The 15791-nt window shown below is 27.4% G+C and overlaps 1 protein-coding gene across 11 annotated transcripts in view; it reads right to left on the reverse strand.

The window, feature by feature from the left end:
• Positions 1-15791, reverse strand: part of LOC129963436 (endophilin-A-like) — a 97498-nt gene that overhangs the window by 39038 nt on the left and 42669 nt on the right. The window lies entirely within an intron of this gene.

Consider the following 15791-nt stretch of genomic DNA (forward strand, 5'->3'; position numbering starts at 1 on the left):
GCTCATAGCCATGTCAACATAGTTGAAGAACACAAATATTCATATGGATGAAATTTATCGTGTTATTTTATCATTACAATTTTAGATCAAATTTTGGACCAAATACGAGAAAGTGTTGTCCATCTTTCGGTTTATATGCTTCTGTGTGTATGTGAAAGGGGGAAAAAATAATTGAAAACGTATTGGCATAGACAAATAAAATTTGGTATATGGTTTTGCGTTCAAAATTTGAAATCTATAAAGAAAAAATAGTGTAATCGTCAACAAATTCGATCGCAAGATTTTACGACCTTCCTGATTTTGAAAAATGGATTTTTGGAATTATGTATTTCTATCTCTCTGCGAATACAATTAATCAAAAATTCTTTCATCTTGATGAATGAAATTTGGAACATGATCTTAAACCAAATTTGTAAATTTCTATCAAATTTACATGAAATCCATCCAAAAGAAGTTCATTTGTCCAGCTTTCAGAATAGTACACTACTACTACAAAACGAAGAGAGCTAGATGAATAAAATTTGGTACATATTTAACATCTGAAGCATAGATACTAAACAAATTTGAAATGAAATAAATTAAGAGGTTGAATGTCTGGAATTTTATAAGAATGCGAACACAGAAACGCAAAAACGTGTAACGCAAATGCATGACTCATATGAACTTTGGTATGTGATTTTGTCACTAAAATTGCAATTGTATGTCGAATTTTGGTTTAAATCGATCGAAAAAAAGACATTTAAAATATACATTTGGCTTTCTGTTGCTTGTGTATTAATCACATTCCAGTAATTAATCGCCAAAAGTTAAATGCTAATAGGCTGTTTTGCAACTATTGTTTGTGTACTGACTAGCGTCCTCGATGTATGAACTCAAAAGAAAAGAGCAGAACGCGAGAAGCTGTGATGGAGTGACGTGAGGATGAGTGGTACTATGTGGTAAGACGTTATCTGTGTGATGTGTTCTCAGAAAACTGTTAACAAACGGCCCATTTAATGCTGAAATAACTTTATATCTTTTATATATGTGTACCTGTGATGTGTGCAATTAATTACTTATTAAAACATATTGCATTAAATGGTTGTTGACTATTATTTGCTCTTAAGAGACGTGACATTTGCCAATAGTATGAGGTTAATAAACATAAGTACATTTATTAGAGAGTATATTAAATAGTATCGGGAAAACCACTTTCGTGGTTTAAGTATTGCGTTCATTTACTTATGTATTGGCAATAAATATAGTTAATAATAAATAAATACATTTTGTACGTGCAAATTGTGGTGGTTTACGGTTATAAACATTCTTTAAAAATTGCGAAAAACAGAGCATGTATACATAACACACAAACTGGTATCATCAAATAGATAAAAACCAAAAAATTATACTGACAGTGGAAAGATTTCTATGTAAAGGCAATTTTGGATATTTATAGACGATTTATTTATGTCAAACAAGTATAAAATTGTATAGTACAAATCCCTTTAATCATATAAGTAAAGTCTGTACAGATGTATAAGAGAAAATCGAGAGAAAAACGTCGCCTAAATTTTTTAGCAAAAACAGAACAAGAAAGTAAAAATAATAAAAGTAGAATTTAAAAATAATGAAAGAAATACTATAAGAATGGAATTAGTAAAATAATGAAAAAAAAAATTAGTAAATTAAGAATTAATAAAACAATGGTCTGGAGCTTTTCTTTCTCTACATGCAATAAAAATAACGAAAAGTTGCTGCTTCGAAGTTCTGCTTTTTAGAAGAAAATTTTGTGAAAGCTGCGAAACAATGCATCTTCTCAGACTGCTTTTATTGATTGTTTTAATAAAATGTCTCGATTCAACTCAATTGCAATACATGTTTACTTAAGTTGAACACAATGTCTCGGAAATTAGCTGAAATCATTTTGATGATTTGTCTTCAAATCACGTGACAAAGGCAAGGTTGTCATGGTAATGGATTCAAAAACATGTTTTGCCGTTATCGGTAGAACACTCAGGCGTAACAAAATTATTTCATGCTAATATGGAAGGAGAACAAAGAAATTCTTAACTATGAAAACAACGATACGGATTTAAAATAGGATTCGAATTTTGGCATTTTATTCTATAGAAAATGAAGCAGAAAGTTTTAAACAAATTGTTATGATAATAAATTATTCAGATTAATAAATAAATAAATAAAAAAAAAAACTCAAACAAACCTTAAAACTAACAATCTGTAAAATAATTTCAAGCTTTTTTGCTTATAATTTTAATTTTTATATCAAATAAAATATGATTGCTTTTTGCAAAATTAAAACTTTATTATATTAAGACATATTACAGGGAAAAATTCAATAAAAAGAAAATTCGAAATCCTTCGCGATTGATATCTTTTCTATAAACAGAAACTATCGACTACCATTATAAATAATTTATTAAATAACGAGAAATCAATTTTTTAATTTTTTTCTTAAAGTTCTTTGTAAATTTATTTTGCAATCATATCATAAATAATTTGAAGATTTCCTGCATTTGAATTTGAAGATTTCCCTGTCGGTTTTTTTAACAACAAATCTAGATGTTGATAAAGCAGTCACTAGGAAATTCATTAAATAAAAGCAATTTTCCGCTTTCAACGTGAAGTGACAAAAATAATTTTGATTGTAATTCATATCTCGCTTGATATGAGTTCTTATTTTACATTAAAAATAGCATCGTTCTTATTCATTCTAATTTGTGAAATATCATTGCAAATGTTAACGCGTTTTTTATTTTTAAAGGCGAGACACTTCAAATTTAATAAATGCTCAGTAATTTTTCATTTTTAAGTAAAAAATAACAATGAAAATTGTGCAAATAAAATTGATTAAAGAAATAGAAAAGTAACATTCCTGAGATTATAAAAGAATTCTACAGTGTAAGAGAATGGACTTCAAACGTTTACTTAACGTTAATTTCTTCCCGTATTATAGAATAAATGTGAAACTTCCGTAAATTTATTATAGAAAAATTAATTATTTATTAACATTACCAGCTTTGAATATTAATATTTAGCAATACAAATACTTAATATTTTTAAACAATATGAACATAAATATTTAACAAAATAATTAATATAGCAATATTAAATATTAACGTAAGCTGTCAGAAAAATTGATATAAATTATGTTAACATAACAGTTTGTAAGGAGTTGGTAAAATTTATTAAAGTCAAAAAATCATATTAAGTTTTAAAATTCCAATAAAAAGACTCCAATTATGGAACGCTCCAAATTGCATTTTCCACATTCATTTCTTTTTTTGTTTGATTTGAAAAAATCTGCTGCCAAAGCCCATCCGACACTTTTAGAAACTTATGGTGATGCTGCTTCGTCATATCCCAATTGTCGGTTTTGGTTTTAACAATTAAAGAGTGGTGATCTCGATGTCAAGGATGAAGAATTGCCCGAAAGAAAAAAAAATTTGAGACAATCAATTGCAAGATTTATTGAACAAAAATGGGGAAAAGTTGTAGAAAATGATGGAAAGAATTTTGATTGATATACATAGTACCAATTTTTCTCAATAAATACCTTTTTAAAGAGAAAAAAATGATCAAAATAAATGCGAACACCTAATACTTATGATATTCTAAATTAATTCATGATCATTTTAACGAGGAAGCTGAAGTCCGGAAAATAAAATTTCATGCTCTGAGCTTCTAAATGACAAAATTCTTTTTCTGCTTTGAATTCAAATTACATTTAAAAAATATCAGAAACATCTTAATTACTTCAAAAATCGAGATCAAAGAGAAAAGTAATTAGTTCTCCAAACTTTCATTCTGTAATTTCTAAATGTAATGTTAAACAAACCAAAATGACTTAGCGACAGCTCGCATTACAGATAAAATTCCATTCACTCCAATTGACTCGAGTAAAAATGATCTTGAAGCGGAAGTAATCCCCAAACATTAATCCGATCAGTTGTATTTCGACGTTCCCGGAAGCGAAAAGGTTTCTCTTAACGTCATCATTTCTCAAGCGTCACGCCACTTTCAATATCCATCCAGCCAAGCAAGTAGCTCCAAGCAGTTACGGTAATTGATTAAATTATGATCTAAAATTTCCATGTTTATCATGATCAAATGAGTAGTGTGTATTCTTTGGCAAAATCATACAAACGATCAAGGAGTGGCGGATGAATCTGGCCTGTAATTCGATAGTTGCTATTAATGCGACAAATGGATTTTCTTTTAATGCATGAAATGCATGCTTTTAATGCATTTTAATGCATGCGTTAATGCATGCTTTTAATGCATTTTGAAAAGTAAAAAAAGTTATTATTTCATAGAAGAGAAAATGGAATTCTAAATCTTTTATTAATCAATTAAATATCTTGCTATTTTAATGTATCTGAATATAAAATAATTTTTTTCTTGAAAATAATGTGCAAATTCATGTGTAATGGTGTTTTAAAGTTTTATAATTAAACTATCTTTTTCTTAAAACCTTCAAAGAATACTAGAAATTTATGACATTTTTATGAAACAATTTTAATCATGACATTAATTAAATCAAGTATGTTTTCTCGGCGATTAAAATTAAGTAGAATGTAATGACTAAAATTTTTTTGCCGTAATTATAAAATAGGCAAACATTTTTTTATCTGCTCACAACTATTTACTTTTTTTTATTCCAAACTTTAATGAAATGGCATTTCATGAAAATCATGAATAATAAAAAGTTAGTAATAAGAAAAATTCTTCTTATTTAAAATATATTCTCACAAAGATGCAAGAGATAGTGAAATACAGCACAGCTATTAAGTGAATTTATCAGCTTGAAGTATCTTAAAACATAACGGAACAAAGAAATTGTCAAAATTTTTAACATTTATGAAATATTCTAGAGCAAAAATTTCTGAACTTTTGAACATTGCGATCTACCTTTTAGAAATTCAATTAATAGCGACCATTTTTGGCGCATTGAGTTTTTCTAGAAACGAACAGCGCACATTCTTCCCCAAAAAAAAAAAAAAAAAAAAAAAAAAATCAGGGAAAATAAATAAATGAGGATTTGTGTAGAAAAATAAAAGGATTTGTGTAGAAAGGGGAAAAAAATCAATTATCACTAAAAATAATTTTATAAAACATATTTCTAATTCATGACTTGCTGAAAATTTTAAATCCACCTCATAATTTTGCAAAGTATGGAAAGATATAATGTCGCCAGTAACCAAAGATTGACTCCCGATTCAATGGTCCAATTTCAGTCTAGGCAGACGCCTAGAGATCCTTGGCGAAAGAGGACTGCAGGCAGATCAATTACAAAAATGTTATTAGTCTAGTCGCCAAATAAAAAAATTCGTAAAAAATATAAATAATAAAAATTATAAAGTATTCTGATAATACTAACACTTTTTAAAGTATAATTGGTCAGATTCCTATTTATTTCATTGCTTTTACTTTATTATTACAGCGCTGATAAGCAGCGAGCGCCTGATAATAATGTTATGTACGAATATAAATGCTATTTAATTTTGAATTAGAATAAATAATTAATAATAACAAATATGTTTAATATCGCTGCCAAAATTTAAAAATTAACTTAAAATAAAGTATTAGCATGTGATTAAATTAAAAACATGCTGAAATGAGAAACTAAATTAACCGATTCATAAAAAAAACGGGGGGGGGGACACATAAGATGTACTGTCTAAAGTCTCAAAATACTTGAATCCGCCATTGTACCGATTCATCAGTGCATAAAAATCCACAGTTTAGGTAATCCTGTTCTAGAATATTATCCATTTTTTTAAAAAAAAGATCTAGAATTACCAAAATAAATATACAACATTTTTAATTCAAATGCCAATCCTTGTATCAGACTTCTTTGGCTCAGACAGTAGAAAATAAGATTAACAGTTCAGTGCTCTGCTAACTGAGCACGGAAAATGCTGTAAGATTTATGTAAGTGGCGATAAAATAAAAATTTAAGTCTATCGAAAATAAATTTAAAAAAAATTAGAAAAATACGTCTCAGATTTTTTAATCTTTTAGCGATCTATTAGTTTTTATAGCCTGAATTAAGCAGTAATGGCTATTATATTTTTTTCTACTAAAAGCATGCCTATAAAAGCATTCGATGAATTTTTCATCGTTTTGAGAGCATGTGCCCTATCTCCGTTATTAGATGATGCTGATACACAGAACTTAAGTGCTTCTTCTTTTCCCCCTCTTCCTCAAAAGAAGTTTCAACTCCAGAATCAGCGATAAGCTGATATCCTGCTCGTCCGTGAATGAGCCTCCTCTTGAAAGAAGCTTTGTACCTTGCGGGAAGAAAAATCGCATTCAAGAAACTCCTCCTTAACCAACCTTGATTTACATCCCAATGCGGCAAGTAAAGAAGGGTTCTTTCTTTGAGATTATTGTAACGAGCTAATGTCTCTTCCCTTGATTTAATATAAAAATGTAAGGATATCTGAAATCAAATTTAATAACATATTGAAACCTTGTAACGGATACATATCAGGATTGCGCCTGAAAACAAAACTTTGTACAACAACCAGTGGTGGTGATCACCCCCAAACCTTCTCGCATATTCTCTAATAAACTTGTGATGCCAGAGGACGCCTTACATGGCACTTGTGTACAATAATTACGAAATATTTTTTGGCGTAAAAATAGCATCTTTATTCAATGCATCTTGCCATGCTTGGCGATTAATCCCTGGTATGTGGTAAGAGTACCCCCCAAAAAAATTGTATTTTAGACATGTTTTTCTCAACCGACTAAAATAAAAATTTGTCGCAAAACTGTACTTGCAGTTACAAAATCTCATACCAAATTTGATATATTTAAGTCACTGCGCTTTCAAATATCTCGTTTTCATGTTTCCTGAAGTACATACTGACAAACAGTCATCCCATAATTAGGGTTTGGCTCAAAATTTGACAGGTGTCGACACTATAGATGTTAAATATGTGTACTGAATTTCATGTATCTAGCTCTCTTTATTTTGTAATTTTCGAGTTAATTTATATTCGAACTTCCTCTGAACAGATATTACTTAACATCTGATAGAAATCTGCAAATTTGGTGTGAAGATCGTATACCAAATTTCAACCATCTAGCCCAAAATGTTTTTGAGTTATCTTTGTCAAAAACAAACAGACGGACGGACATTTTCCAAAGTGTTTTTGACCTCAGGGAGGTCTAAAACCTGAAGATTCGTCGAAATCTGGAGTTCAAATTTTTTGACGATTATTATACTTTCATCATACGAGAAAGTAAAATAGTGATAAATAGAAGGTATATAAAAAAGGGAATAAAATTAAGAGGTTTTGTAATTACTAAAGAATATTCAATATTCAAAACGTTAATGGTTTAATTATTAATATACACTCACTATTTCTTCAATTCAATTATTCCGTAAAATATAACTGTTAGATTAAGAATTTATTTCTGTAATAAAAAACAACAACAAAAAACTGTATAAACAAACGATGTCATTTAATTAACTGCTTGGCAAAAGAACACACTTCTTTCCGATGATTTTGTTATTTTTTTATATTTTATTACAAGTTTCCCTTAAATTCCTGATTATGTCTTCCATTTACATATCACAAATTTAGCTTTACGTTAACTGAGTATGTTGCATTAGCTTAAAAATTCCAAAAAGTCGTGAATTATATTATTTAAATTTAAAAAAAAAGCAATAGAACAAACAGCAGGAATTTAATACATGTTTATAGTTGAACATAGCTACGCTATTTAAGTTGAATGCAGATATGTAAGCAAAACAAGGTACAAACAAATCATTATAATTGATTTCAAACTTTTATTACTCATAAAAAAATTCTAAAAACAAAAGATAAACTCAAAATTACCGGAAGAATTTATTTGAATTTAACTATTTCTTTCAGAAATGTATGCACGAATTCCTTTCGTATAGAGCAGAAATTTCTAAGTTTTTAAATTAATTTCTTTTTTAAAAATTGTCAGTAGCCAAAGAAAAAGTTAAAGTTACTAAAATTAATAGTCATGTAATTCATCAGTAAGTTTTCATCACCAATTATCTTTTAGTATTTGTTAATGATTTTAATAATTAGTAGGAATGTCAATTATTAACATCATTAACAAAATATGTATAAAACATTTTTTTGAGATTAGTTTCCATCCTCTTTTTTAGAAACTATATTGTCATGACAAATTAATAATAATTAAATGGAATTAAAATAGTTTTTATTTTATTTTATTGTGCCAAATCTTAAGCTAAGTTTGTCTTATTTGAATGACGGAACAGAACGCCGTCTCATACCCCCGAATCCGTGACCACTTTGGTCACGGATGGTTTGGTGGGCATGTTACGGGAATTTACTATTTTACAGAATTTACAAGCAGATAAAAAATGATATTAAGATGAAGCCGTTTACAAAGATTTTCAACTTAGAAAAATTATTTGAAATAATAACATGCTGAGAGTTAAAATGTGCAAAAATATACATAAATTCTGTGTTCACTTATTTTTATGACATAACAGATGAGGATGCAGTTATAACAAGTTAGATGAGGATGCAGTTATATATTATTTGAATAACAAGTGATGTAAGTGGCCATATCGAAATCATGATATCTTTCGATTATGCCAAGTATTATATTTAAAAGTAACTTTGAAAATTCACATATAATACAAATATTTAAATGATATCTTTTTCTGTGGAATATTTTACTATTTTGCTCTATTTACTTCACAAGCTTGCGTGCTAAAGCATTATTAAACGAAACACTACTGCTTAAATATTCAACTCAACGTTGATAATTTAAGCACAAAAATATTTAACCGTGAAGTAACAGCCAGACCATATAATGATTGTATACTTATCTAGTTATGCATTTCTGACGAAAATTACATTTAAAAATGTTTCATAGCAAACAGAAAAAGTTTGTATTGCCTCAATTTCAGAGGGAAAAAAAACAGATAACTATTCTTTAGCCAAAAATATTCTTAATTCAAATTAATCTTTTCAAAATGAGCTAAGCCAAATATACATACATATTACTTTTGTTTAAAAAAAAATACTGTTAATATTTGGTTCTGAGGAATTGAGTGTGATGATTTTGCATCACAAGCGTTGAGTGATATCATATTGTTATGATAAATCAGGAGACGAACGTGAAACAAAAGTTTGCCAGATTTGGCTACTTTTTGTTCCTTTATAATATGAGATTGAAGATATATCAAATATAAACAATAGGAAAAAATGCATCGAAATCAACGCAATCGTATTTATTATAGCCTATTATTTCCTTTGGTAACATTCTCTGATTCATACTTCTCTCCCTTTCAGCAAATGCTTTCTCTGTCTAAGATGAAAGGTCACTAGCCAAATCGTCAGAGCTACATTATAGTATAACTTGCAAGGGAGTTTCTTCAAAACATGAATTTTCCCTTTTTTTTTAAATTCATTTCTCTATAGTATTTCCTGCGAGTTGCCCAGAAGCAAACAATTGGCTATGAGTCTTTTTAATTTCAGTATCTACTATAAATCCTCAAAAATAAAATAAAATCCGTTCAAAATATTATAGTATTTTATAGGACTGATTAACCTCAATTCCCAATAATATAATGAAAAGTTTTATCACATTAAAGAACAGAAAATCTTTAATAAAAATAGTTGTTTATGTATGAAGATTGAAATCAGACCTTATACCATTACAATTTAACTAATACTTTTTATTTTAATTTTTCCCGTTTGTTGTAAAATAGATTTTTAATAAATGCTATAAATATGAATCTAAATTATTTACTTTGAATACTGTTAATTCACTTGCTGTTTTTAGCGATCAATTGGTTCGTCGAAATTAATTGTCGCTAAGATTTTCAATAAAATATTTTATGTAATTTGATCAAAATAGCTTACTTAGTAAACTATATTTAAGTTTCAAATTTTGTTAGTCATATGATTCAAATTACTATAGAAGCTTTAAATTCGTTTTGTTAATGTACTATGCATTTCCCATATTATCTGTCATCTCTCCTAAAATGTTAACTTTAATTTGGAATAATTTTTTTTTTTTTTTTGCTAAAGCCATACACGTTTCTCTAAAATATAAATACAGAAAATAAAATTTCTGAGCACTGAAGTCACACTGCAATTTTTTTTCATAATTTATGCAGTGTCCCGAAGAATAATACAATAAAAATTTCTCTGATTCAGCGTAAAATCCAATTTACTAGAAAAGGAAAGCAATTTTCAAGTCATAAGAACCATAATATGTTGTTATGCATCCAATTATACTCCAGGAAAGAGCTCCAGTTTTAAAAGTGCACTTACAAATTTTTATTTATTTATTTGTGAATTTAAATTTTCGCTGTAAGTACAACAAAATTTCAAAACTTATATTAAAAGTACACTTTAAACAGAAACTGAAAAAAACTGAAACTGAATTCTGAGAAAACAAGTCATTTTCATAATCTCACCTTCAATAAAGGAAAAAAAAAATTCAGAACCAAATATTTATAGCAATAATGGAAAAGATTAAAGTTTCTTTATAACAATGAAAGATATTTTTGTTATTTACGCTTAAAATATTTTTTAAATTAATTCGAGTGACTAGAAGATTATTTTAAAACATAACTGCCCAGTAGCAAATATTTAAGCCATTGATATATAGTTATGATGAAAAGAATTTATATTTTATGTCATTGAAATTAATAAATGTAATTATGAAAAGTTATTTATATGCAGTTCTTTTTATACAGTCTATCAGTTACATTTAATAAAAAATTGAGACATAAAACAAACGATAAAAAAATTTTACGAGTAAGAGTGATCTAGTTAAACTGTTTAATCAAAATAGAAGGAGTAGTATACAAATTTATTATATGAAACAATTTACAAAAGTAATTTAATAGTGCAAAATTTCAATTTGCAAATGTTTCTTAAGATCGTTGTAGAGGCCGGGGGTGGATACAAGAGGAGAGTCATGGAAATCATGACCACCTATGCAGAAATAGTACATGAAAAGTTACCACATTATTATTATTATTGCTTTTATTTTTCAAAAAAACATCATATTTCATATTTATTTCCTTTTATACAGACATATGCCGAAAACAATAGCTTTTTAGCTTTAATCTAAATCGGAATTTAATTTCATCTTTTAATTTGAGCTTTTGTCAACGTGATCGCAACACGTTCATAAAAGATATTTTTACTATACACTCATAATGCACTAGTATAAGTTAGTTTTCATTTTTATTTATATGAAATATATTGCAAGAAAATCTGGTTATGCTTTTTAAAAGCATTAAAAATAGAAAAAATTATATAACAAAATACAATACAGGTAAAATAATATATATATCACTGAAATGACATTAAAAATAATTTAAGCTGATATAGAAGTCATGTTTGCGATGTAATTTTAACTGAATTTATTACGAAAGAAAGCTAAAACATCATTTTATTTTTAATTAATTAAAATTCCAATTAAAATTTCAAAAGAAACCCCGCTCCAAGGTGCACATTCTCATCTTCTTATATGTGCTAAGTATGGGTACTTTAGGTCACAAGGTCTAGCCTGTAGGGTGCTGTCTTTCTTATAAGTAGAAATAGAGACGTAAATGTTAAGATAATTCTTTATTATCAACACAAAAAATATAGTTAATCATAATGTGGCATGGCTTTGATAAAACTACACAAATATGAATCTAACATAATTACAGTTTAAATATTTTTCTCTACAATCAAATTATGAAATAATAAAAATTATTGCTTCAAAATTCTTTCATGATGATTTAGAAATAGAAATGATTTTGAAAAACGCATTCTGAAGTATTCTGTGAATAGGTAAAATACGTTTACAAAACAGATGAAAGAAACAAGGAAAAAGTTTCTCATAAAATAGAACAATAGATTTTTAGCGGTTGCACTTGTGCTCAAAAAAGAAATCTATAGAAATTGAACATAACTCGTATGTCATAAGTAAGCATTGAAAAAAAGTGAAAAGGCAGTTACCATCGATTACACTAACGTATTTATTTGACCTTGCATTCTTGCTTTTCAGATCTTTGCAATTCGCGCCATTATTTGGGAAGGACAGGAAGGAAATGAGGGATGAATGACCGCTAATACGTGACTTGCTTTGATTCATTTAACTTTTTTTGTGCGATTTGAAAAACAAAAATGTGTGCTTTTATAATTGAGATAGCAATTTACTTAACAATGATATTCAAAAACTTCTGAAAAGTGGAAGGACAGAGAAAGCATTTCCCCGGGAAGGTTACATGATAACGTCCTCTAAACAAAAACAAAGTGTAGAAACATTATTCAAAAGCTCATTAACACTGATGTTTCTAAATAAATATTTTGAATGTTCAGACAAATTTCCTGAAATAAAATATCGACAATTAATAATAAATTTAATAAAAACAGTCATTACCAGACCACTTTCAAAATATAATAAAACGCAGAATTCTTTATTTTAATTACTTCCTTCCTTTTAGTTTTTAAGAGACAGTGGACTTTAAAATAAGCAAAAATTGACAAGAAGAAATTTTATTTGTATCGTTTCCTCACCAAATATATACTTATATTCAAATAAAATAGTGTTATAAGATATATAGTTGAAAATAAAAATAATATTTAATGAATATAATCATTATGAAAATAAAGTGAATATTTCAAAGATTTAGAGAAAAAATAACCCCACATTTTAATTATTTTCTTCAAAATGATATTGTAATTGGATTTAAATATCTTTGAAATGCTCCAGGTGTCTTAATATTTAAAGAAAATAAATAGAATTGGTAATAAAGATTTCGGTTAAACATTAAAAAGATAGGGCATACGTTTTATATTTTGATTTTCTGTAGATAGTTAAAGTCAATTTTAGTTCCGAAAAATATAAAATTCTTATGACAATTCAGTAAGTGTGCATAAAAATATTTTTAAAAAATTAGCATTTAATTTGAATTACAAAATCATACACAGCATAATCATATACCAAGTAAGTTTAAATTTGGTAATAAGGGAAAAAATAATAGAAAAAAAAATTAAAAATTGAACCGCCTAAAATAATTTAAAATTTGAAAGAATTATATATCTTTTGATTTTTAAAAAATAATATAATAAAAATATAAATATATAAACACAAAAAATTTCATAACTCTAAGTGAATAATTCGCAAGAATGCCTAATAGAGTCCCCCCGTTCCGTTTCATGGATAATTCCTTATTATGAATATTATAGAGTCTTAAAATTAATTTTTTTCTCAAACTTACCTTAACTTATATGGAATCAAAATTTAATCAAATTAATCAATAAATTGATGAATAAATTCTGAAAACATGTAAATACAATAATGTCATCGACAATACCTAAGCGTACAAAATTCGAGAACTTTACACATCAGAAAGGAACTGAAAAAAATCGATTAAAAAATGCATATTTTACAAAATTAAAACAAGTGAAACTAAACAGCAATTCTTTCACTCCTTTATAAAAGAATTTATATATAAAATTGAGCGAGAGTTATCTCAATAGTCAAGTTTCGATAGTGGTGATCGTTGCGAAGCCGGTACAGTCTGACTGATGATTTGACTGGTGTGACGTAAGATTTATGCGATATATGATGAATTTTATAACAAGAATATGAATCAAAATTTGCTAGATCTAACTACTTTTCATTCCTTCTTTACACAGCTAGTGACATTATATCAGTTTGAAGATACAGAAATTAAAAAACAACAACATTATATCAAGTTTAATATATTCTATTATTTCTTCGAGACTCTCACTAAGTTCCATTCCTTTCTCTTTTTGATACATTGCCTGCCTAAATCTTCAAATATAAGAAGAGTAGACCTGTCCTCTTCAGATACATGCTATATATGTTATTTTACCAACACGAATATTATAAAATTTTTATATAATTTTATCTGTAGATTCGTCGTAAGCTAGATATATCGTAATTGCTGATAAAAATGATATATAAATGATAAAAAATTCAATTTCCATAATGAGATGATATTTCATTGGTTTGATAGCGTTATAATATACAACCATGATTACACGTCCGGCCAAAATATTTCTACTAAACGAAAATTTATATTCGTGACAATCAGCATTCTACAAAACTGAATTTTTTATTATATCATATGTGTTATTCAATATGGATAAGGTTACATTTAAGCATTTCATTTATTAAGCAATGATTCAAAATTTGAAATAACAGATTTTTGTTCAAAATAAACAACAAAGGTAATTTGTACGTAAATATTTACCCTTATTTTTTAGACAGAGGTATGGACAAGGTAATTACAAGGTTTATTGATTATCTTAGGCACGAAAACATAGAAAATCGAAGCATTTCTGTGGAAACTGCATTCCAGTTATTGTTACACGCATTAGTCCCTTTTGTATTCAAACCCCGTGAAGTAATAACGTGAGGAAACAACTGCATAGAATGTTAATAACTTGTAAATTTATGCTATACTTTCGCAATAACTGGTGCAATTATTTGGTTACTTCATATGATGCAAGTGCGGAAAGAATGAAGCGTTTTGGAAGAAAAAGAATAAGCAGTTTTGAGTAGCTTATATAGAATTTTTCTTTTGGCGCTCTCAGTAATATTCGACAGCAGACAATCGAAATCATTAGAATTTTAATCACTTACTCGAATGCTGTATCGAATACAAAATGCTATGCATATTTTATTCCATATCATTTATATCTACAACCTTTTTTAAAGAATACTAATTAATTCCAACTAATGTTTGATTGGAAATATCAGAGTACCGACATCTTTCTTCTTAATTAATTAAGTTCTGAAAAATATTTTATTCTTATGAAAATTAATTCCACACTTGTGGCTTGCAAAGAAGCAATTCTTTTTAATTAATGAAATAAGGAATAATATTTTGTTAAAGGAAATTACTTCCCAGAGTAATTATTCCAAGTTTCATTTATTCAAGTTCAAGTTTTTCAAAGACGAATTTAAAATATCGTTAATATATAGTGCAAAAATTGAGTTTTGAAATATTAAACAGACTTGGAATTATTTTAATTAGAATGAATTCGTAATAGAATTACAGAATTACTGATATTAGAATAACAGAATTAATCACATTAGAATTACAAAATCAATCATATTAGAATCACAGAATGTATAATTACGGAACAAAATTCATATTTGAGTATGAATATTTATACTTGTTTAAAAATTGAGGAAACAATGCTGATTGAAATGTTGATAATGGTTCCATTCATCTCAATTACTTATTTTTCCTTTTTTTAAAAACTAAATATTTTTAAAAATTACAGCAGAACTACGCGTAGCCTTTTAGTTCGAAATCATCTGTTGCCGGAGCACTTCTGCAATAAATTGCATTTTCGACCTTCAAAATAAATTATTATTATTGTCAAGGTATTTGCTTATTTTTAAGAGCCCGGGATTATTTGGCGATTTTCAGGTTAGCCAAAATGCTTAATTTCGCCAATATGACTGAATTCTCGGTTTCATTTGGCGATTTTTAGATTATACCATGATCGCAAAGCTCTATTATATATTATTAGATACCAAGATGGTTGATGACAGTTTGCATTTTTTTGACGATTTAACACAAAGGTCGTAAAAACAAACAAGTATCTTTAAGGAATTTGAATTCATTTTTTCATCTACTTTAAATGTTTTTTAGGTAATATAAAAAAACCTAATATCCTAAAAGTGAATTTGTTATTATTTACAGCATAAAGATTATTTTTGATTGATTTCGATAATTTTATCGCAAATTGATTGATGATGTCAGTTACTACAATTTTTAT

Source organism: Argiope bruennichi, chromosome 1 (genome assembly GCF_947563725.1).
Source record: "Argiope bruennichi chromosome 1, qqArgBrue1.1, whole genome shotgun sequence".
Lineage (NCBI taxonomy): Eukaryota > Metazoa > Arthropoda > Arachnida > Araneae > Araneidae > Argiope > Argiope bruennichi.